This window comes from Mobula hypostoma, chromosome 12 (assembly GCF_963921235.1).
Source record: "Mobula hypostoma chromosome 12, sMobHyp1.1, whole genome shotgun sequence".
Taxonomy (NCBI): Eukaryota; Metazoa; Chordata; class Chondrichthyes; order Myliobatiformes; family Myliobatidae; genus Mobula; species Mobula hypostoma.
In genome coordinates this window covers 55,300,187-55,323,620 of record NC_086108.1, presented here as the reverse complement: position 1 = coordinate 55,323,620, position 23,434 = coordinate 55,300,187, and the positions used below count along the sequence as shown (strand labels likewise).

The window sequence follows — 23,434 nt, the reverse complement described above, 5'->3', positions numbered from 1 at the left end:
AGGCACAGGGGTTGGCATCAACACCTGTTTATCCTCTGTTGGGCAACAGTTCATGGTGTACAGCATGGAGGCAGTTGTGGCATCATCCAGCATCTTTCTTAATTCACTTTCAGTTGACTGTTGCAGAGGATGTGGCTTACAGATGATGGATGGATTTCCAATCAAGTTGTAGATATTTCAGCCTATTATCCCCCACAATGCTGTTTTTACCACAACGCTCAATGTTGTTTGTTGGTTGTTATATTTCACTGTTACTAATGTCATCCCAAGGAGTTATTTCTTCTCCAGTACAGGTTCTTGGTTGGAAATCTACAGGCTACATTTTGGTATCTTTGAAATGCTGTTCAAACTCATTTTTTTTCGAATGACTGAAACAGTCAAACCAGGAGGCTTTGTCATTCAATCTCCAGCAGAATCCATATTGCTGGTCTATTGTTAGTTATCACATTGCAAATCTCAAGGTTATATACAGTGGCGTTTGTCTGTCTCATCATTATTATATTTTTCATCAACAGCGTGCAGATTAGCGCCTTCTTTGAAACTGCAAAACTTGACTTTATTTTTCTCTTCTCTGTGCAGTCCACTTACTTTTGTCTGCCTGACATTCTGTTTGTATGTGGCCTACTCTATTGCATTTCCTGCAAGTTTCACCCTTAACCCAGTATTTGTTTGGTGTATGTGAGCCCCTGCCACAGTGGTAACAATGTCTTCAGCCAGGCTGGTTTCTGTTTAGACACTGCAATTTTACTCATGCTCACTTTAATTCCTGACTGCATCTCAATTTCATCTGTCTGTGGTTCATTGAAACAGCAATTTCAATTGTTTTTTTAAATGCAAGTTGTGCTTCAGTTAGAAGCCGGTTTTGAATCCTTTCTTGTGAGATTCAAGAAACTAAACAATCTCTCAGTACACCATTAAGGCCATTTTCAAACTGACAATGCTCTGACAACATCTTTAATTCAGCCACATTTGCTGAAATGAACTCCCCTTTGTTTTTGATTCCACTTACGAAAACCAACACATTCTGCAAACAACAATGACTTTGGCTCTAAATGCTCCTGAATTACTTTGACAATTATCAGCAAACCTAATTTCTGCTTGTTTGGTTGGAGCAGTTAAATCTCTAGGCAAACTGTATGCCTTTAATCCCAATGCACTTAACAAATTTGGTATTTGTTTCGCATTGGCTATTTCATTTGCTTCATAATACTGTTCTATTTGCCCAGTGTATGAAATCAAGTTATCTTTTGTGTAATGAAACCCATCTTTTTTTAAGCATAGCCAGCCAATTCTGCTGTGATTTTATGATTATCACCCTGCACTCACTCTTTATAAACCTATAAATTCTTATGTTTTCCGATTTATTTTAATACTCGATCATGTCTTCCTTTTCAAAGAACATAGTCTGTGATGCTTTTTTTAAAAAAAACACTCTACCATCACTACACGTGCTGGGCTGCAATTTTCACTTGCCATTCCTCACTGCTTTTTTTTTAAGAACTCAAATGCTTCACTGCACTTCAAGAGGGCAATATCTCTCTTGGGGTTGTTTTAAAAAATACCTTGTCACCATTTGTGTTCGTAATTTCAAAAGATAAATTAATTCAAAGGAAGGTACAGGAATCTAGTAATACGGGTTTAACTTCAGTTTACTTTAAACGTTGTGTGCACATATCACGTAGTAGCATGATGACATATGCAATTAATATATTTATACATATAACCTGCAATAAATTAAAAACAAGCATGCTTAATCAAATAAACAGTATATATGATTACTCAAATATTATTAAAATATCAAATACATGTATGGGGTCTTTCTTTTTTTGTAAGTTAAATTTAAAATGGCTTCTTTGTTATGTTATACTGGGGAATGCTTCTTTGTTATGTTAAATGCTGAGAAAGTCTCTAGCTAGACAATTGCTTGGGTTAATACAGACAGCAGGATGGTATTAGCCAATGGGTGTTCATGTACCATTTGGTTTTCGGATGATAATGCCGTATCATATGACTGGGGACGGGGTTTTGGCGGGGAGTCGGAGGAGAGATGGGGAGGACGGCGGACATGCGGAAAGGCTCCGGTTGATCACTTCAGGTGGTCCCGAGCCGTGAGTCGACAGGATTCGGGTGGTCGTCAGGAATCAATTGAGCTCCAACGGATGCACGCGAAGAACTTGGACTTTGATAAGTCTTGGCGCCTTTTTTTCATTACTTCCTTTTCTGTATCGAATTTATATTAATGTCATAGGATTAGTAATATCTATAAAGTGTACTTGGTAAAACAAATTGGGTGTGCTGGCTGATGACTGATGTTTGGGATTGATTCGGGTGGTAACCGACTCCGTGGGAAGTGTTGAGGCAGGTGCTGGATGGGATTTCCCCTGGACATATACGAGCCAATATAACTGAGCGTTACCTACACAAGAAGTCCCCTCCAGTGTGCCATGGCTTCGTAATTTATTGATAAGTATTACTTTGTTTCTTTTACTACTTTATTAATCATTTTTCTTTCTGTACTTTACTGTTATAAAGTTAATAATTTCCTTTAACATCGGACAATAAAGATTGTGCTTCCTGAATATATTTAGGTGTATCTTATGGATTTTGGGTTGCCGACTGGAAAATCACTGTGAAATTTCTCTATCATGCACCATTAAAAAAAAGCCTAAATTTGTTATTTCAACCCATTATTAAAGTCAATTAAAATTTTGCCGATGTCAGCTGAAAAGTTTTCTATCTTGTCCAGGCATGCCTGTGTATGCTCAGGCAGGGCAGATGCTGCATGGCAGGACACGCTTTAGAAAGGCTATAAAAGCATCATGCACACACTGTTCTATGCATTGTATTTACATGTATATCAGTTTGTGATCATGTTGACGCACATACTCTATGAGAATATCATATTGGGTATACTCATTATAATAAAGTAATCGTACTTTCAGGAGCATTGTGATAGCAAAATGTCTTGTTAATGTTATAATAACTACAGTACTTTGTTATATTTGTGGCGAATATACGCTTAATTCTAAAAGATGGAGCACGACTCCTCTTAAGAAAGCCTAAGGGCTCTACTTTGAATGTAAAATTGATGACCATGACAAAGCCTGGGCTCCTCACATTTGTTGCATAACATCGGCTGTCCATCTTAGGGCTTCTCTCAGAGGTACTCAGAAGTCAATGATGTTCGCTATCCCAATGATATGGTGAGAGCAGGAGGATCATGTGACAGACTGCTACTTATGTCTGACCAGTGTGTCTGGTTTCTCTGCTAAAAACAAGAAATCTACTGACAACCCCCAATCTCCCTTCAGCCACGAGATGTTCACCACATGATGATGGTCTTCCAGTACCAAAGCCACCAAAGACATGGAGTTTAGAGGAGACAGATGAAGGTGCCATGATGCACAAGTCAGGAATGGAAAACGACACGTACGGATACAGATGTTGAACCCTTTAGATCAAGTGAGCCATAAGACCATAAGATATAGGAGCAGAAGCAGGCCGTTTGGCCCATCAAGTCTGCTCCACCATGCAGTCATCGGCTGATCCAATTCTTCCAGTCATCCCCACTCCCCTGCCTTCCCCCCATACCTTTTGATGCCCTGGCTAATCAAGGACCTACCCATCTCGGCCTTAAGTACACCCAATGACTTGGCCTCTACAGCTGCTCTCGGCAACAAATTCCACAGATTTAACACCATCTAACTAAAGTAATTTCTCCACATCTCTGTTTTAAATGGACGTCCTTCAATCCTGAAGTCATGCCTCTTGTCCTAGAGTCCCCTACCATGGGAAATAACTTTGCCATATCTAACCTGTTCAGGCCTTTTAGCATTTGGAATGTTTCTATGAGATCCCCCCTCATTCTCCTGAACTCCAGGGAATACAGCCCAAGAGCTGCCAGATATTCCTCATGGTAACCCTTTCATTCCTAGAATCATTTTTGTGAATCTTTTCTGAACCCTCTCCAATGTCAGTATATCCTATCTAAAATAAAGAGCCCAAAACTGCACACAATACTCCAAGTGTGGTCTCACAAGTGCCTTATAGAGCCTCAACATCACATCCCTGCTCTTATATTCTATACCTCTAGAAATGAATGCCAACAATGCATTCGCCTTCTTCACCACCAACTCAACTTGGAAGTTAACCTTTAGGGTATCCTGCGCAAGGACTCCCAAGTCCCTTTGCATCTCTGCATTTTGAATTCTCTCCCTAACTAAATAATAGTCTACCCATTTCATTTGCCACTTCTTTGCCCATTCCCCTACACTATCTAAGTCTCTCTGCAGGCTCTCTGTTTCATCAACACTACCCACTCCTCCAACTATCTTTGCATCATCAGCAAATTTAGCCACAAATCCATTAATCCCACAGTCCAAATCATTGACATACATCGTAAAAAGCAGTAGTACCAACACCGACCCCTGTGGAACTCCACTGGTAACTGGCAGCCAGCCAGAATAGGATCCCTTTATTCCCACTCCCTGTTTTCTGCCAATCAGCCAATGCTCCACCCATGCCAGCAACTCCCCTGTAATTCCATGGGCACTTACCTTGCTAAGTCTCATGGGCAGCACCTTGTCAAAGGCCTTCTGAAAATCCTAGTACAGCACATCTACTGCATCTCCTTTGTCTATACCGCTTGTAATTTCCTCAAAAAATTTCAGTCAGTTAGCCAGGCAGGATTTTCCTTCCTGATAACTCAATCTAAGTTAAATGACCTGGTCAGAGACTTGAGTTTGTCAAAGGCCAGACTGGGTTCAAGACTCTAAGGATAGAATCTGCCATTACCAGACACAAAAATTTCCATGAAGGATTTTGATATTTGAGACATATGTTTCTCAGAATAACTGATGCCATTATGAAAGAAGGCATTTTTGTTTGTCCACAAATCAAGCAGGGCATCAATGACAGGCAATTTGAGGAACTTCTGGTGGGACCGGAATAAATCGCATGGAAGGCATTTATGGATGTTAACATTTTTCATGGCAACTACAGAGCACCAAACCACATGCAGCTGGTTGACAGCATGCTTGAAGCATACAAAACTATGAAGTGCAACATGTCACTAAAGATGCATTTTCTGCATTCCCATTTAGATTTCTCCTCCGCAAACCTTTTGCGATTTATTATTGTTAAGTAAGCATTAGAAAGTAAATTGACGCTCATACAAAGAAGAAAATATTTGGTAGTTTGATCAAAATCATGGACAAAGTAATTTTTAAATGGGGAAGAGGAGGGATGTGGAAAGGTTTAGAGATTTCCAGAGCAAAAAGTCCAGGCAACTAATAATGACTTGCAAATGCACAGATCATCAGGAATTAGGAAAAAACAAAGTTTACCCAGAGCTGGAAGCATGGAAATAAATACTGAGAATGACTTAGGGATAAATAAAAACCCTAAACCACCAATGGTCCAGAGAAAACAATCCAAGACTATCCAACCTCTCCGTATGGCTAATACTCAACGATCAAGGGAAGATCTCACTGAACCCATTCTGCATCTTTCTTTAATGTGGTGACCAAAATGCCACACACTACTCCAAATGTGGCCTAATGAAAGTTTTACCACTTGCATCATAACTTAAGCTTTTATTCTCAATGCTCCAAATTAAGGCAGCAATCATGCCATACACAACAGCTTTTACAACCTATCTATTTGTATTGCCACCTTCAGAAAGCTATGCACTTACATACTAAGATCCCTTTCTACATCAGCGTTCCTAAGGTAGTGCAATCACTTGAGTCACATATGTTCTCCCAAGGGAATATTCCCTAAGTGGAGAATACCATTGCATGACTTTGTATAATGTTCCTGAGAATGCTCCCATTGACTATACTTGCCTCTTTCATTTGACCTCCCAAAGTGCATCGTCTCAGACATGTCTGAATTAAACTATAAAATCTCCAACTGACCTATACCCCATGTATCTTTTGAAAACCTTCCTCACTATAAGCAATTCCACCAACTTCTGTTGTCCATCAACTTTCTAATCAGTAGGTATGTTGAGAACAAGCACCGTTATTCTGAGGATTATGCATCTCATTTGGAAAATCATGCGCACTATTCATTTCCATATTTAGGAAATGACAGCCTTCCCTTTGTGGTACAGCTTGGATTCAAGAGATTTATTCCTGGGATAAAGGAGTTTTGTGAGAAGGGAGAGGAAAATTTGCCAATACTAAAAAGGAACCTAGAAGAATGAGAAGTCTTCCTAAGTTTTCTCAGGCAATATTTCAGGTTCAGAATAACTTGACTACTCAAGATTTTTTGATGGCTGAGACCAATGTGAGAACACAGGCCCTATCAGAAATGGAACAAAACGAGGCAAGGGTGTGGGAGGGTGCATAGCCTGTGAGTGTCTGATCCTTGCAACAGTTACACTGGGCCTCTGTGCTCCCAATACATGACCTCCAGGTTCTGAATACCATCCCAGATATACCTTCTCCAGTTCAAGTGGCCATGGGCCAGTGATTCCTGAAGATCTTCTATTTTAATCAAGGCCTTGATGACATCTTTAAAATCTTTTCTGACCACCTAGTTACCCCTTCCTCTGAAGAGTATTTACAGCGTTACGCTATTTCTTCATTGTGGCGAATTCAGAACTGGGGCAGAAAATCATGAGAAAAGATACGCTATTGCAACCCGAGAAGGAATAGAACGATGTTGCATATCTTTGGAATCTCTTCCCAGGAAGTACGTGAATACACAGAGATTGGTAGATTCTTTTTAAATTAAGAAAACAGGAAATTTAACACTTACTGAGTAAATTGATACAATATTGGTAATCATAGACGATTTTACTGAATGACAGGCGGCTCTTGCGTCCAGGTACATTCATGCTTCGAGATTTTAAAAATTCAATAGGTATACTTATTTGCAAGTTGAAGCTGCCGCTGAAAAGCTGCTATGTATGCAGCGATCAACTTCCCAATGCTGTTGTTCTGCTGTTTCCCAGCTGGAATGGTGGATTGTCAGTCAGGTGGATTACATTAAAAACAGAAAATTAAATTCTGGAACAAAGAGCAAGTTTATGGATCTGACCATTTATTGTCAAACCAAATGTGGCTGGGTTTAAACCACAAATTCAGCTTGTTAAAGTAGGAAGGTTAAAATAAACCGTTGTCATGTTATTTTATTTATAAGTTTTCTGACCTTGCTTAAGTCTCAAAATACTTAAATCAGCTGCTACAAGCAAATTGAACACTTTGCCATTGGTATACAGCACACCAACAATCACTTGAACCACCTTTTCTTTTTGCTTATTCTTCATACACAGCCTAGAATAAATGCTGACTAAATAACCCAGAGGTTTTATAACATCTGAAGTCAGTTAGAATCATGTGATCTTCATGTCATGTTGTGTACAAGTTGTAATAAAAGTCATTATTGTCCCATGGCTGTATGCCAGCAGTTGTGTCAAATTATATTTCCCTTTGTCCTCAACTATTTACTGCTCATGAATCAGCTTGAGCAAGATTGTTTCCTACTTTTAATTTTAGATACATTTGCTGAAGGTAAAAGTGCATCTGAAGGCTTTAAATTTCTAATAGTGCAACTGTAACCAAGTAGGACAGCCTTCTAAAGTTTTCTTCTCAGTCACCTGGGATCGGTGTTCAAAAGACTAATCAAGTGCCTCATATAGTCATACTTAAAAGGTATGATATAATATTTCAGACCATGTCCAAAATTCATTATTATTTCTGGGCAAGTTCTGTATGATGAGCAGGATAGACCGCAGAGGAGTCAGCACAATATAGGGCAGTTAGCATAAAATGAAGCTGGGGAGAGGAGAAGGGGTCCTTCACATCTAAACATCAATGTCTCATAGCATCAGATTAAACACGGTATGGAAAGTTCCAGTTGGTACTTCCAATCATTTCACATCTGATGAATTAGTGCTCTCTATCCTGAGCCACTCTTGTAGGAAACAATGTGAGCAGGACAGGATGTGTACTTAGCCCCCTGCTCTACTCACCTTACACCTAAAAACCGTGCGGCTTAGTACAGCTCCAACACCATATACAAGTTTTCTCATGACACCACTGCTGTGGACCGTATCAAAGGTTGTAATGAATCAGCAGATAGGAGGGGGATGGAAAATTTGGCTGAGTGTTATAATAACAACAACCTCACACTCATGTCAATAAGATCAAAAAAACTGACTGCAAACTTTAGGAGAGGGAAACCAGAGGTCCATAACGCAGTACTCAAAGGATCAGAAGTGAAGAGGGCCAGTAACTTTGAATTCTTGGGTGTCACCATCTCATAGGACCGTCCTGGCCACATCATACAAATGTGCCTCTACTTCCTCAGGAGTCTATGAAGATTTGACATGGAATTAAAAACCTTGGCAAACTTCGATAGATTTGTGGTGGAAAGTTTTTGACTGGCTGCATTACAACCTGGTATGGGAATGCCAAGGCCTTTGAACAGAAAATCCTACAAAAGATAGTGAATTTGACCCAGTATATCACAGGTAAAGCCCTCCCAATCACTGAGCACAGCTACATGAAATACTGCCTTAAAAAAAAAGCAGCATCAATCATCAAAAGATGCTCACTATCCAGGCCATGCCCTTTTCTTGCTGCTGCCATCAGGTAGAAGGTGCAGGTGCCTCAGCACTCACACCACCAGATTCAAGAATAGTTACTACTCCTCAAACATCAGGTGTTTGAACAAAAGGGGATAGCTACACATTATATTTTTGGTGTTCCCACAATCAATAATCTCACTTTAAGGACTCTTTATCTGTGATTTATTTATATTTGTATTTGCACAGTTTGAGTTCCATTGATCCTGTTTACAGACACTGTTCTATAGATTTATTAAGTATGCCCACAGGAAAAAAATCTCAGAGCTGTATGTGGTGACACGTATGTACTCTGATTATAAATGTTAATTTGAAATTTGATGTAGAATGCACTCTAGGTTGGAGACTTCAAAGTTTCTTACCAAGAATCGTTTAGCAGCGGACGTAGCACCACCAAGCTGAACAAATTCAGTTGCATTTGGCAAATACATCAATACAAAGGAAGTTACCCTGCCCACACTAATGTCATTTGCACTTGTCACTGACAGTTTTGATAAGAGTAATCACTACACAATCCTCACCGAGACAAAATCCAATCTTCTTACTGAAGATCAGTATGCTGGTGGTGGTGAAATTACTTACTCCAGTTGTAATCCAGAAACCTGAACAACCAGAAATCAGAATACCAATCACAGCACGATAACTGTGAAATTTAAATTCAGCTCATAACATGGAATCAGGAGTAACTAGTATTAGCAATAAAGACATCAGAAACAACCGAATTATTGTAAGAACCCATCCAGTTCAACAAGGCCATCGGGGAAGGAAATCTGCTATTTTCTTCTTGTCTGGTCTATGTCTACCTGAAAGTACCCCTCTGAATTGTCTCTTGCTTCCCCTCCCCCCACCCCCATATTTCATCCTATTACTTTTCACTAGTTTAATAAGTGCTGATCTTATCGGATACTTGTAAAAACACTACTTTAAAACAACATACAGTCCATAGTGATACATCTCAATCATTTGGAGACTGAAACTCAATTAAGAGAGTTGTCCTGCAGAAATTTCCCAGTTCTAAACTTTAGCAGAAATGCCTTCCTCCAAACCTGCAATCAAATGGCCCTGCCTAGCCCTATTGTTATCATCCTGGAATACCAATCCTACTTCAGTGCTAGGGCAACACCAAGTATGATTAAAATCATGCAGCAGGATAAGGCTGCATGCTCACTTTCATGTTACCCAACATCAAATCTAACACATTGCTTTAGTCTGTCTATACCTCGAAACACCCTACCAAACAACACCAAGCAATCTCTGGAATCTGGTTCACCATCACCTTTTCAATGATAGTTCGGTTTGATTGCCTATAAAAGATCTGAGGTACTTAACAGATTTACAAGATGTAATATTATTCAGCTGTTCTCAGTATACAGTGATTATGAATGGCACATTAACACAGCACTTCAGGAAGGTGAAACAGCAGAGTATATTCCACACTTCTTACAAAAAAAAAGTACCTACATCAAATTTTAGTAAACAATCTACAATCCTGAAAATCCAACACAGTTCAAATTCTCTGGTCCAGCAGCTACTATTTTGCTGATTTAATCTTTCAAGATCTGTTCACATTTCATGTGAGTGGATTATCTTGAGCAATGTCAGACAGAACAACAGACATCCCCCACAGAAAAATATTAGGTTTAACTTTATATTTAATAATTAAATGAGGGCAGTAATTGTTTTTGTCCATTTATTTGCAATGAGATTTGAGAAATGTAGTCTGTGTATTTTCGTGCTACTCTTTTCCCTGAAATTATACGATTTCCAACACTGTAAAATTAATTCCCCTTAACCAACTAGTGCTTCAAATCCTTATAAATATTGTCTTGAATACTGCTTTCTGCATTAGAATGAGCTTAGGCATTCATTTTTTACCGTTGTGGAAAGAAATCGAAAATGACGTAGGGTAATTACAGCATGACTATAAATTGTCTGGCCAGCAACATTCACACCCCAAAAGAAAATGAATAAAGCAAAGTCTTTTTTACCATTAGGAGAATTAAGTGATACATTGCAAAACCAAAAAAAAAGTTCTTGCTGGCCGCCTTCTTAGCTGTCTGCAGGAATTTAGTTGCAGTTTAAGTATCTATAGCTTTACATTCAGCAAAATCTGATTATTCCCAGTGGAAAAAGCCAAAGAAGCACATTTTGGGAAATTGCAGGCACACTTGAACTTTGTTTCTATCAATATTAATGCCATGTATGAGCATCAGCCATTTCCTGAAACACGTTTCCTTAGCCGTTTTTTTAATAACTATTTACACAGAAAACCAGACTAAAATAAAATGAATATTCAGCAATCCCACTCACCCAAGCTCCCAAAGGCATCTCATCTGAAGAAAAAAGTCTTGCTGGCAAGTTGACTAACTTTTACGGCTCAGAAGGAAAATTTCAGTTAACAATTAAAATTTGAAAATGTCAGCAATGATGCTCAAAAAGTTTCATTATCTTGCAAGAAATAATTTATGTGATGACAATTGAGGAAGTGATTTGAAGAAGTGATTCTAAAATTGCTATGCCGAATTTAGACCTATCCAAATGCCTCTTAAAATGTTGCAATTGTACCCATCTCAACCACTTCATCTGGCAACTCATTCCAAGTATTCACTACCCACTGTGTAAAGTTACCTTTCAGATCTGTTAAATTTCTTCCCCCTTTTCCTGTATCTGTGCCCTTCAGTTCTGGACTCCCCAACTCTGCGGGGGGGGGGGGGACAGAGGGGGAAAGACTATGCCCATTCACTCATCCACTCCACTCATGATTTTTGTTTTTTTTTTAAAACTTTGAGGTAACTCCACAGAATAAAGATCCAGCACGGCCAACTTCCCTACAACTCCGACCCTCCAGTCCAAGAAACAGCCTCAATTTTCTTCTGCACCCTCTCCAGCCTGACAATATATTTTCTTTAAAAGGGTGACCAAAACCGAAAAGGGTGACACAACTCAAAGTGTGGCCTCACCAATGACCTTTATAATTGTAACATAATGTATCTCTTCCTAAACATGATGCCCTGACTGAAGGCCAGCAAATAAGGGCCTTCTTCATCACCCTGTCTAATCATGCGGCCACTTTCAGTGAACTATGCACCTGCACTCTGCGGATCCCTCTGCTTCAAAACACTTGTTGGTGCCCTGGCATTCACCATACAAATCCTACGCTCGACTGAATGTCTAAAACGGATCACCTCACACTGATCCAAATTGAAATCCATTTGCCATTCCTTAGCCCATCTTCCTAAATGACCAAAAGGCTCCTCCATTTGTCAGCATCAACCATGGATGATGTGCCCCAGCCGCCTACTTGATACGCAAGCCAAAGCAGTATGAAATGGAGACCAACCAGCTGCCCATGTGGCAGGCTGCCCCCTCTCTACACAGCCGATGAATCCAGAGGAATGGCAGAGACCGATACAGTTTGGCACGAGCAGCTTTTTGCAGGAGTTGCCAGTCAGCGTTGCACTCAACACAAGATTGCCTTAGGGGCCCCGGCTCCAGAATTTTCTCTTGGAGCTTACTCCCCGGAGCCTCCTCTGTGAGTGTATTCTGTTGGCCAGGAGGAACCACTGTTCACAAATGAGTGGATTTAGATGAAACATGGACAGAGGAAGCAGACGAATCAATTGTCTGTTCCCACCCCCCCACCCTCCATTTTCTGCACTCTGAATTGATTCTTGCTCCGAGATAATCTAATCAGGGCAACTGAATGTGGACACAAGGAGCTTTAACTACTGACCTGCTAAACCAGAGACCATTCTCAGATGAGTAGTTATTTACTCTGTAAAGTGCCAGACTTACCAGAGAAGTGATCTGTAATCTCGTTTGACTCAGTGTCACCTCGTTTTGACTAGTTTGAACCAGTCAGAGTAGAACGAGGTTGGGGGGGTGGGGGTGGTGCAGAAGCCATAGAACGATATTGGTTGTAGCTCTGGACTGGAGCCAGTAAGGTGGTGACCCAGGTAGGTCAGGCGAATAGAATCCATCAGTTCACCTGATGAGAGCACCATAAGTGTCAAAATTTCCAAATACGTAACAGCAATGACTCTTCAGAAACTAGAGACAACCACCATGGATGAGGAGGACCCCCCCCCCACATACACATGGAGACCGGAAGCACAAGGAACACCAAGCCAGCGCAGACTCCTTTTCTGGGTAATATCTTTTCTCTTCTGTTCATGGAGGGTCAGGGAATACTAGTGGGGGTGAACACAGCTAGTTAGCTTGAGAACCCACATGCTTTTTAGTTGCGACAATAAAGGTTACTTGTCGGTAAATACGAATTCTCTCTGTGCCTCTCTGATCATCGTTACTAAGGGATAGATCCTTATAACAGTATAGCCGCAAGACAGCAGAGGTCTGAGGTCAGGGATTGACTAAGATCTTTTTGCAATTCATTGCGACTTGCTATACTAACAAGACCCTCTAATTTAGTATCAAACTTGCAGCCCATTCATACCCAAATCATTCTTACACCCAATGAATAACTAAAGAGTCAACAAAACTAACAAAGGATGCTGCTTGCTATTGGGTCTGGTGATACCAATCAGAGGTTCTTAGAAAGTCAAGGATGAGGCATAAAACACAGTAGTTACAGCCATTTTACTAAGTGTTATAAAAACAAAGAATAAACAAAGAAAAAGAAGTCTCATTCATCTCTGACCCTAACTAGAGATAACAACATTCCAGTGATGACAGTAAACCCATAAAATAACCAGATTCAAGTGGCATGAGACCTGCTGCAGAAAAACTGAGAAGCTTCTAGAAAGTACAGAATAAACTATAGTAATTACCAGAAATTTTGTTCAACAATTACACATATATAGGTGATTGTTTAAAATATTAAGCAAGCATATGGAAGTCAAACTACATGAAAAATGCAAGAAAACTAACAGTTCTACAGCACAGGGGCAGGCCCATCAGCCCACAATGTTGTACCAAACTAATCAGTAATTAAATGCCCAACTTTTGCCTTCAAAATGTCCAAATTATTCCATTTCCTACAGATTCAGATGCCTAAGAACCTTGTGAAAGCTTCTATTATATTTTCCTCCACCAACACCCCAGGCGGCACATTCCTGGAACACTCCACTCTGTAGAAAAAAAACACCTGCCTCTCGCATATCCTTTGAACTTACTCCCTTCTCACCTTAAATGTGAAACCTCGCCCTCTCGCCTCATTAGATATTTCAAACCTGGAGAATAAGATAAAGCTGTCCATCTATACTTCTCAATCTTATAAACTTCCCTCAGCTCCACCACTCCAGTGAAATCAGCTCAAGTTTGTTCAACCTCTCCTTTTAGCACATGCTCTCCAACTGAGGCAGCATACTGATAAACCACTTCTGCACCTTCTCCAAAGTTGCAACCTCCTTCCTAAAATGGAGCAACCAGAACTCAACACAGTACCTTTGACACTGCCAAACAGGAGTTTTATAAAGTTGCAACCTCCTGACTCTTGAACTCGGTTCCTCAACTAATAATGGCAACGTGCCACATGTCTTCTTTATCACCAGATCATCCTGTGTGGCCACTTTCAAGGGGCCTATGGACTTGGACCCCAAGATCTCACTGCACTTACTTAACTGTCTCCCTCAACAACACTGTTAAGGGCCTTGCCATTAATAGTAGACTGTTGACCTGTCAAGGTGCAACCCTTCAACACATCACACTTGGCTGGGTTAAACAGCATCTGCCATTCCTTCACCCATATGTGCATCTGATATAACTTCATATTTCATCCTCTATTTCCTTATTCCTTTCTTAGTTGCCTTCTGTTAGTTTTTAAATGCTTCCTAGTCATCCAGCTTTCCACTAGTTTTTGGTATATTGTATGCCCTTTCTTTTACCTTCCATGGGAAAGCTAATTCTGGATGCAAACAGCCAGTTCACTGCGGATCCCATGCATCTTGATCTTCACTATGAGCTTCCAATGAGGAACCCTGTCAAAAGCCCTAGTAAAAATCCATGTAGACATCATCCACAACTCTACTTTCAATTACCTTCATCACTTCCTCAAAAACTTTTATATTATTGGCTAGCTTGCCTTCATATTTCATCTTTTCTCGCCTTATTCCTATTTTAGTTGCCTTCTGTTGGTTTTTGCCTTTATGCTGTCTTTGACTTGTCAGTCACGATTGTCTCATCTTCCTTTAGAAAATGTGGCGAGGAGAATAAAGGAGGCCTTTTCTGTTTGGCTGGCACTAACCAGTAGCATTCTGCAGGGGTTGTTGTTAGTTCTACTGCTTTTCATGCTACATGTTAATGGTCTGGATGACTGATGTTATAGCTTTGTAGCCAAATTTGTGGATGATACAAAGATGGGTGGAAGAAAATAACGCTGAGGAAGCAAGGAGCTTGCAGAAAAATGTGAACAGATTAGGAGTTGGGCAAAGAAATGGCATATGGAATACTCAAGCACTCTGGTAGAAGGAATAAAGGCATTTTCTAAATGGAAAGCACTTTGAGATCAGAGATGCAAAAAGGACTTGGGAGCCCTAGTGCATGATTCCCTAAAGGTTATCTTAAAGGTTGAGTCGGTGGTAAGGAAGATAAATGCAATGTTCGCATTCATTTTGAGAGCACAGATGCAATGCTGAGACTTTATGAAGAATTGATCAAATTGCTCTAAATGTACTGTGAGCAATTTTAGGTCCCATATCTAAGAATGGATGAGCTGGCATTGGACATCTCTTTAAAATAGAGAGGAGGATTTTTTTTTTTAGCTAGTGGGTGGTGAATCTCCGAAATTCATTGCCACAGTTGGCTGTGGAAACCAAGTCATTAGGTATATTTAAAGCAGAGGCTGATAAGTTCATGATTAGTAATGGTGCCAAAGGTTATGGGAGAAGGCAGAAGGATAGGGTTGAGAGGAACTTCCAGTATGTGCCAGGTGCATTGAACTGCAGCCCCTTAGAGGCCAGGTTAGGGAACCGGAGCTGCAGCTTGATGACCTTCGAGGGAAAGTGGGGAGATGATCGATAGGAGCTAGAAGTAAGTAGTCACACCAAGGTCAAAGGAGAAAAATAAGTGGGTGACTGGGAAGGGAGAGCTTCAGGTAGTGAAGAGCAACCCTGTGGCCATGCCTCTGACACCGTCTGGCCCTGTGACTCAGAAGGGTCGGGAACGGAAGAGGATAGCAGCAGTAATAGGGGACTCTATAGTTAGGGGAACAGATAGGTGATTCATTGGGAATGAGAAAGATGGCAGTGGATGGTAGTTTGCCTCCCAGGTGCCAAGCTTTGTGATGTTTCTGAATGTATCCACAATAACTTGAAATGGGAGGGTGAGCAGCCAGAAGCCCTGGTACATTTTGGTACCAACGACATAGGTAGAAAAACGGAGCAAGTCCTGAAAGCAGAATACAAGGTGTTCGGAAGGAAGCTGAGAAGCAGGACCTTGTAATCTCGGGATTGCTGCTTGTGCCAAAGACAGTAAGGTTAGGAAAAGAATGAAGTGGCAGATAAATGCTTGGCTGAAGGATTGAAGCAGGGGGCAGGGTTTCAGATTTCTGGATCTTTGGGACCTCTTCTAGGACAGGTGTGACCTGTACAAAAAGGGCAGTTGCACTTGAATCTGAGGGGAACAATATCTTGGCGGGGAGGTTTGCTAAGGCTATTGGGGAGGGTTTAAACTAGAATTGCAGGGGGGTGGGAACCAAAGTGAAGAGGCAGAGATGGGGCAGTTGGTAGGCAGTAGAGGCAGCTTGTAGGGAGTTTATGAGGAAGGGTAAGCAGGCAAAGATGCACTCAGCTTGATGGTCTGAGAGGTGTCTATTTTAATGCAAGGAGTATCATAAACAAGGCGGATGAACTTAGATCGTGGATCAATACGTGGAACTATGATGTTGTGGCTATTACAGAGACTTGGAATGTCTCAGAGGCAGGAATAGCTGCTGAGTGTGCTGGGCTTTAGAGGTTTCAAAAAGGACAGGGAGGGAAGCAAAAAAGGTGGGGGCGTGGCATTGATAATCAGGGATAGTGTCATGGCTGCAGAAAAGGAGAAAGTCATGGAGGGATTATCTACTAGGTCATTGTGGGTGGAAGTCAGGAACAGGAAAAGGGCAATAACTCTCTGGGGTGGTTTTTTTTTAATATAAATAGACCCCCAATAGTAACAGGCATATTGAGGAACAGATGGGGGAGGCAGATTCTGGAGCGGTGCAATTATAATAGGGTTGTTGTGATAGGACATTTTTAACTTTCCTAATATTGACTGACATCTCCTTAGAGCAAGAGGTTTAGATGGGGTGAAGTTTGTCAGTTGTGTTCAGGAAGGTTTCTGACACAATATGTAGATAAGCCAACTAGAGGAGAGGCTGTACTTGATCTGGTATTGGGAAATGGACCTGGTCAGGTGTCGGATCTCTCAGTGGGAAAGCATTTTTGGGGTAGTGATCACAACTATCTCCTTCACCATAGCACTGGAGAGGGACAAGAGCAGACAATTTGGGAAAACATTTAATTGGTGTAGAGGAAAATATGACGCTATTAGGCAGAAACTTGGGAGCATAAATTGGGAGATGTTCTCAGGGAAATGCACAGCAGTAATGTGGCAAATGTTCAGGGAATACTTACATGGAGTTCTGCATAGGTATGTTCCATTGAGGCAGGGAAAGGATGGTAGGATAAAAGAACCATGGTACAAAGGATGCAGAAAATCTAGTTAAGAAAAGCTTATAAAAGGTTCAAGAAGCTAGGAACTGATAGAGTTATATGCTCGAGCATATAAACATTAAGAAAGAGGACGTGCTGGAGCTTTTGAAAAGCATTAAGTTAGATAAGTTACCAGGTCCTGATGAGATGTACCCCAGGCGACTGTGGGAAGTGAGAGAGAAGATTGCTGAGCTTCTGGCAATGAGCTTTGCATCATCAATATGGATGGGAGAGGTTCCAAAGGATTGGAAGGTTGCAAATGTTGTTCCTTTGTTCAAGAAAGGGAGTAGAAATAACCCAGGAAATGATAGACCAATGAATCTGTCTTCAGTGGTGGGCAAGTTGTTGGAGAAGATCCTGAGAGGCAGGATTTATGAGCATTTGGAGAGGCATAATATGATTAGGGATAGTCAGCATGGCTTTGTCAAAGGCAGGTCATGCCTTATGAGCTTGATTAAATCTGTTGAGGATGTGAGTAAACACATTGATGAAGGTAGAGCAATGGATGTACTGTATATGGATTTCAGTAAGGCATTTGATAAGATTCTCCATGGAAGGCTCATTCAGAAAGTAAGAAGACATAGGATTCAAGGAGACCTTGCTTTGTGGATCCAGAATTGAATTGCCCACTAAAGGCAAAGGGTGACTGTAGATGGTTTGTATTCTGCATGGAGGTGGTGATCAGTGGTGTTCCACAGAGATCTGTTCTGGGACCTCTCCTCTGTGATTTTTATAAATGATCTGGATGGGAAGTACAAACGTAGAAGGGTGGGTTAGTAAATTTGCTGATGACAAAGGTTACGGGTGTTGTGGATAGTCTGGAGGGTTGTCAGAGGTTACAGCAGGATGCAGAACCGGACTGAGAAGTGGCAGGTGGAGTTGAAGCTAGGTAAGTGTGAAGTAGTTCATCTGGGTAGGTCAAATTTGAAGACAGAATGTAATATTAATGGTAAAATTCTTGGCAGTGTGGAGGATCAGACAGATCTTGGGGTCCATATCCATAGGACACTCAAAGCTGCTGCGCAGGTTGACAAAATTGTTAAGAAAGCATATGATGTATTGCCATTCATCAACCATGGGATTAAGTTCTAGAGCTGTGGGGTAATGTTACAGCTATACAAGACCTTGGTCAGACACCACTTGGAGTACTGTGTTCTGTTCTGGTCAACTCACTGAAGGAAGAAGGTGGATACAATAGAATGAGTGCAGAGGAGATTTGCAAGGATATTGTCTGGATTGGAGAGCGTCCCTTATGACAATAGGTTGACTGACCTTGGCCTTTTCTCCTTGGAGTGATGGAGGATGAGAGGTGACCTGATAGAGGTGTATAAGATGATGAGAGGTATTGATTGTATGAATAACCAGAGGTTTTTTCCCAGGGCTGAAATAACTAACATAAGGGGGTATAATTTTAAGGTGCTTGGAAGTAAGTACAAGGGGGATGTCAAGGGTAAATTTTTCCACACAGTGATGGGTGCATGGAATGCACTACCTGCGAAGGTGGTAGAGGTGGATACAATAGGGTCTTTTAAGAGATTCTTCCATAGGCACATGGAGCTTAGAAAAATAGAGGACTATGCGGTAGGGAAATTCTAGACAGTTTCTAGAGTATGTGGTTAACACAATATTGTGGGTCGAAGCGTCTGTAATATGCTGTACATTTCTAAGTTCTATGAAAATAAAATCAGCCATGAGTGAATACCTGAGCTGAATGTCCTAATTCTGCTCCTAAATCCTATGGTGAATGGGAATCTCTAGAGAAGCTGTGATGCTTTCACATAATTGGAGAGAACCACTGGTTGATGCTCAAGGGACTTCAGAGATAACGGAGGATCAGGAAGTAAACCCATTGCAATAATTGCCTGGCTTGCAAGATGAGAATAGAACCAGAGGAGTGGTAGCTCAGTGAATTGAACAAAGGAAGAGAGAGCACCCATTGACAAAGTCTGCAGATGGGTCAAGGATGACAAGGAGATAAGAGTTTAGAACCAACCTAAAAATAAAAACAACAAACAGGAAATCACTGGCACTAATAAAAAAACATTCTTTGGTTCTTCAGCTTGCAAGAAACATGCCTGGGAAGGATTCACCCGTGAAGCTCTTGGAAAGGCAAGAATATGAAATTTGGCAGCACAGTCAGAATGATTTTTGTGATCCAACCTGTAAAGTGAGAAAGGTTAGTGTTTAATGTTTAGAAGAGAGGAGGCAAAAGTTCAGCTGTTCTGAAGGCTGTGTGGTCACTTTTAAGTGTTACAAATTAGCCAACGTAGCAGCATGTGTCAGAGTAACTGTTGTGCCTATAACTAGGCCCAGAACACACTCACTCTTATGATTCGAGCATGCTTTGTATTTATTTGTGCACAGAGCACAGCATGGGCCCTGTCACCCACAATGTTCGTAAGTTTGAACAGAAAACTGCTATTTTTAATTAGAATTGGCTTCTCAGTTACAGATTACTGTATCAGTTACGGACTGTAAGCAATTTCAGCCTGTAATTTCCATTTTTTATGGTGTATTTTTGGGCTGTGAGTAATCTAGTGCTTTTGTTATCTCTTGGGGAATTCGAGGAGGCTGAGAGTGGAGTGTGCGGCCGGTGCTTCCTAATGTTGGAACCAAAACTCAATAGTCGGCTCCATTACACCCCGCCAATTAAAGCACCCAGCAAATTGAAATTGGAGAGGACAAGAGAGGGAGGTGAACGGGTATTCAGCGCATCTGCCTGGTCTCCCACTTGCAACTGCTGGGGGAAGGTGCAGGAGTCTTGGGCCTCACGCTGCAAGATCCAATCGTGGCTCGTGGCTGTAGGCACAAGGAATTCTGCAGATGCTGGAAATTCAAGCAACACACATCAAAGTTGCTGGTGAACGCAGCAGGCCAGGCAGCATCTCTACAGTCGACGTTTCGGGCCGAGACCCTTCGTCAGGACTAACTGAAGGAAGAGCTAATAAGAGATTTGAAAGTGGGAGGGGGATGGGGAGATCCAAAATGATAGGAGAAGACAGGAGGGGGAGGGATGGAGCCAAGAGCTGGACAGGTGATTGGCAAAAGGGATACGAGAGGATCATGGGACAAGAGGCCCAGAGAGAAGGAAATGGGGAGGGGGTGGGGGGAACCCAGAGGATGGGCAAGGGGTATAGTCAGAGGGAGAGAGTGGGGAGAGAGGGGAGAGAGGGGAGAGAGGGGAGAGAGGGGAGAGAGGGGAGAGAGGGGAGAGAGGGGAGAGAGGGGAGAGAGGGGAGAGAGGGGAGAGAGGGGAGAGAGGGGAGAGAGGGGAGAGAGGGGAGAGAGGGGAGAGAGAAAGAATGGGTGTATATAAATAAATAACGGATGGGGTACGAGGGGGATGTGGGGCATTAGCGGAAGTTAGAGAAGTCAATGTTCATGCCATCAGGTTGGAGGCTACCCAGATGGAATACAAGGTGTTGTTCCTCCAACATGTGTGTGGCTTCATCTTTACAGTAGAGGAGGCCATGGATAGACATATCAGAAAGGGAATGGGATGTGGAATTAAAATGTGTGGCCACTGGGAGATCCTGCTTTCTCTGGCAGACAGAGCGTACGTGTTCAGCGAAACCATCTCCCAGTCTGCGTCGAGTCTCGCCAATATATAGAAGGCCACATCGGGAACACCGGACGCAGTATATCACCCCAGCCGACTCACAAGTGAAGTATCGCCTCACCTGGAAGGCCTGTCTGGGGCCCTGAATGGTGGTAAGGGAGGAAGTGTAAGGGCATGTGTAGCACTTCTTCCGCTTACAAGGATAAGTGCCAGGAGGGAGATCAGTGGGGAGGGATGGGGGGGGGACGAATGGACAAGGGAGTCGTGTAGGGAGCGATCCTTGCAGAAAGCAGGGCGGGGGGGGGAGGGAAAGATGTGCTTAGTGGTGGGATCCCGTTGGAGGTGGAGGAAGTTACGGAGAATAATATGTTGGACCCGGAGGCTGGTGGGGTGGTAGGTAAGGACCAGGGGAATCCTATGCCTAGTGGGGTGGCGGGAGGATGGAGTGAGAGCAGATGTGCGTGAAATGGGGGAGATGCGTTTGAGAGCAGAATTGATGGTGGAGGAAGGGAAGCCCCTTTCTTTAAAAAAGGAAGACATCTCCCTCGTCCTGGAATGAAAAGCCTCATCCTGAGAGCAGATGTGGTGGAGACGGAGGAATTGCGAGAAGGGGATGGCATTTTTGCAAGAGACAGGGTGAGAAGAGGAATAGTCCAGATTTTCCTTCTCCCTGGGCCTCCTGTCCCATGATCCTCTCGTATCCCTTTTGCCAATCACCTGTCCAGCTCTTGGCTCCATCCCTCCCCCTCCTGTCTTCTCCTATCATTTTGGATCTCCCCCTCCCCCTCCCACTTTCAAATCTCTTACTAGCTCTTCCTTCAGTTAGTCCTGACGAAGGGTCTCGGCCCAAAACATCAACTGTACCTCTTCCTAGAGATGCTGCCTGGCCTGCTGCGTTCACCAGCAACTTTGATGTGCGTTCGTGGCTGTAGGACTCTTTTTACTGTGACTGTGCAGTTTGATGTTTAATGTCCACAGTATGTGTCATATATGTTTTTAGTTTGACACACTCGTCTTAATGGGAGGGAAATGCAAGTGATACCAGGAAGAAAAGCCAGGGTGAGAAGGTATTACGTTCCAAGGCAAAGGCAGCAGAGCAGGCCAGCAACAGCAAAATGTTGTGGTGAATTTGAAGCCAAACACGAGATGGCTAGGATTTTGAAATGCAAGGCAAGCGAATCAGAATGTTTGCACCAAAGGCAGATACAGAAGAATGTAAGCTTGGAACCAATAATGAAAAATATTGAGAGGTGGTCAGAGATGGCCTCATCATTAGTACACAAGTGATCATCACTAGAAAGGAATGAAGCTGCTTTCCAATGAATGAGATTGGGAATTGGTTGCATGTTCTCTATTGTGTCCAAGAATGAGGCATAACCTCTCTGAAAGACAATAAAAAAAAGAGGCATCATTTTGTATGGCTGAGTAAGAGTGAAATTAAGAGTTGTCATTTCAAAGAATCATCTTCTGAGGAAAAATTGCCTTGTTTAAAGGGTTTGATTCAGGATTTTGTTTTAAATGCCAAATGTCTGTGAGTGATAGTAAACAAAAATAATCAAAAAGTAGATTGTAAGATTTTTGAACCATAAGTGCCTCTTTACGCATTTTGCATGTGATGCACGATAACTCACTACATGCAGGTTGAGACATTCAATCATGCAATTCTGTCCACATCAGATACACACAGCCAAAAAGAACAATATGAAGCAATGCCACCAATCCTCCTGCAACAGTGGATGCTTGTCCAACCATACTGGGCCATATTCCTGCAACTCAGTCTACGCTTCACATAGTAGAATAGATTAAAAAATGTGGCAGGAAGCAATCCTATACCTACACTTCAGGAAAGAGTCCTTTAATATTTGCCAGCTTATTGGTCACTGGTTCAAAATGACAGCTCTTTGGGCTTAGTTAGGTCATTACTAAAGAAATTTCTGCTCATTACTGAAATAAAACCTCAAAAGAAAAAGGGGCTTTAGTAATAAGCCTCCAGTAAGATGAGTCAGAGGAGAGAACCTTGGACGAGGCCTCCTAGTTAATGGAGGCTGAAGGCAGAGGAGTAAGCACACCATATCCCTGAAGAGTTCCATACGTGTGGTCATTACACTTCTTGTGTCATCATGATCACAGTCTAGGGATACTGCAGTCATATCCTTAGCTAATTCCTCTAATGCCCTTGTTATTTACCTTCTGTAACATTTCTGCCCTCTATACCGAGGGCCACTTCTCCCCCCATCTTTTACCTCTAGATCTCAGGACAGAGTTTTAAAAAAACACACAGGGATCTTGCTCTACATCCTGCCTACTGTTCATGTGAGGTTTTCCCTAAGCCACACATCAATTTGCAAATATGGATGCAGTCAATGAAGCAAGTATAATATGAACTAGCGCAGATTTATACTCCACCTATAAATAGACTCCTAAAATTATTTGTTATTCTGCTAGATAATTAATTGTATTTTTGAATAATAAAACAGTTTCACGGAGCCACATGGCTTTATTTCACCCATTTTCTGTATTCATGAGTGGGTATGAAAATGTTCGCACGTGGCTAATTCATCCATCCTCTTGGCTTGCATATGGCTTTTAAAAAACCATACTACATTTTTATAATACAATATCAAATTATAA

General features: G+C 41.8%; 1 protein-coding gene across 3 annotated transcripts in view; it reads right to left on the bottom strand.

Moving 5' to 3' along the window:
* pde4ba (phosphodiesterase 4B, cAMP-specific a) overlaps positions 1–23,434 on the bottom strand; it is a 620,756-nt gene that overhangs the window by 542,238 nt on the left and 55,084 nt on the right. Inside the window, exon 1 of one of the 3 annotated variants that reach the window (XM_063064163.1) lies at positions 10,907–10,924. The exons of the other annotated variants lie outside the window; for them this stretch is intronic. The gene's annotated coding sequence lies outside the window, so the exon portion shown is untranslated. Of the gene's footprint in view, positions 1–10,906; positions 10,925–23,434 lie in introns of those variants that run through there. 3 annotated transcript variants of the gene reach the window in all.